At 57.9% G+C, this 1,804-nt stretch overlaps 1 protein-coding gene across 1 annotated transcript in view; it reads right to left on the bottom strand.

Annotated features, from left to right (window-relative positions):
• Positions 1–1,804, bottom strand: part of HOXB4 (homeobox B4) — a 9,340-nt gene that overhangs the window by 3,527 nt on the left and 4,009 nt on the right. The window lies entirely within an intron of this gene.

The raw sequence follows: 1,804 nt of genomic DNA, 5'->3' as shown, positions 1-1,804 counted from the left end.
ATCCCCGTGAACGGAGCCCGGCAAATAAATTTAAAAAAAAAGAAGGGGGGGGGGAAAGGGTCACGAGAGAAAAAAAAAATGGAACAGAGCCATCCCAGGCAGCAAACGGAGCAGATACTCCCCCTCCACCTCCGCTGGCATTTTTGGGTTTGTTTCATGCAAAAGAAGCACCATTTCGGGTTTGGTGATTTTTTCTTTTTTTTTTTAAAGCCCCCGGTTCAAAGGGTCGGAAACGCGGCCATAAACAGCGGCTTCGCCCTCCGAGGTGCCGTGATCAAAGCCGTTCTCTCTTTCTGAAGATAAAATGAGCGTTTATATAGTGAGAAAGCGAGATTGATTTACAGATTCAAACACGCCGTTCTTATTGCGGATCATAAATCTGTCACCGGGGCTGAGAAACTCCCGAGCCGCTCCCAGAGCTGAGCGGCCTTTAAAGAGAGTCGGTGCCACCCCGGGCCGGCGCGAATCCCACCCCCCCGCTTCTCCCAGGACCCCCCTTCCCAGGCAGAACCCCTCTTCTATCCATGGATTCACATCTAGAAATATATATATATTTATTTTCCCTTCCTCTCTGCCCCCGCTCTCCGTCACCTCCACCCCGGCGGGGTTGGGCCACGCGGGTTTTTCTCGCCTAAAAACTCAGATTTTAAATCAAATGTGGGGACCCGGAGGTAACAAAGGGCACAGGCAACTCGGTGTTGGAGGGGTTTGGGATGGGGGGTCGCGGCTCGGGGGTGCCGGGAAGAGGCTTCCCGGGATCCCCCGGGCCCGGTGGGATCCTCCGCGCCCGCTCCGCGCCCGCTCCGCGCCCTCTCCGCGCTGCTCCGCGGGCACAGAGGAGCTTTTGAGAGCGCCGTGGGCAGGGGCGAAGCGGGAGGAGGTGCGGGGGGGGGACAGAGAAAGGCGGGGAGGGGGGGTCGGAGAGGGGGCTCTCGGAAACAAAGGAATTTCTGAAAATGAGAGGAGAGATGAGGCGACGGACGCGGCCAGGCCGCGGCTCCGCTCCTGCGCTCGCCGCTCGGGGTTGGGGTTTTGTTTTCCCCCCCGAATTATTTCTGGGAAGGCAAGAGCAGCCCGGCCTCTCTGCGAAGCGCCCACCGCCCTCTCTCCTGCCCGTTTTCCCTCTCACAAAGCAAAGCCAGGCGCAAACACCGAGGGATTTTGCAGTGAGAGGAGAAGGGAAGCGGTTTGTGGGGTGCGGGACCACTAAACAGTGAGAAAGCAGAAATAAACCCATTTCGAAGTCCTTTAGTCCCCCACGGTTTTCCCCCCGGGCCTGTTTCCCCGATTCCAGGGCTCAAACCCTGGGTTTTTTGGGGCCGGGACCCCGCACACGCAAAGTTTCGCTGAACTGGGGGCTGAGCTGTCGCCCAGCACAATGTCCAGCCTCGGAGAGGTCAAGGGGTTTGCGAGGTCAGTCCCCGGCTATAATACCCAGCTAATCGCCTAGAAAACGTGTCCTCTGCGTGAACTCTCTCCCCCGAGCCGGGGTTTGCCAGCGCTGGGTTTTGTCTCCCCAATTTTCACCCCTTCCCATCGTATCCCCGCGGCGCTCCGGGATTCGGGGCGGCGAAACCCCGGGAGCGGCAGCAGCGCTTCCAGGACATCCCCGGGCCCGGGACAAAGACCCGGCCTTAACCCGGGATATCCGCGGCCTCTGGGACGTCCCTAAACCGGGACACCCGCACCCCTTGGGGACACTTTGCCCTAACCCCCCCGGGTGAGATTTTCCCCAGGAAAAAAAAAAAAAAAAAAAGGAAAAAAAAAAAAAAAACTTTAAACAATGAACAAAGGAGAGAGAACC

Source organism: Lepidothrix coronata, unplaced genomic scaffold, assembly GCF_001604755.1.
Source record: "Lepidothrix coronata isolate B3197 unplaced genomic scaffold, Lepidothrix_coronata-1.0 Scaffold291, whole genome shotgun sequence".
NCBI lineage: Eukaryota > Metazoa > Chordata > Aves > Passeriformes > Pipridae > Lepidothrix > Lepidothrix coronata.
This window is presented reverse-complemented; position numbering and strand designations above follow the sequence as displayed.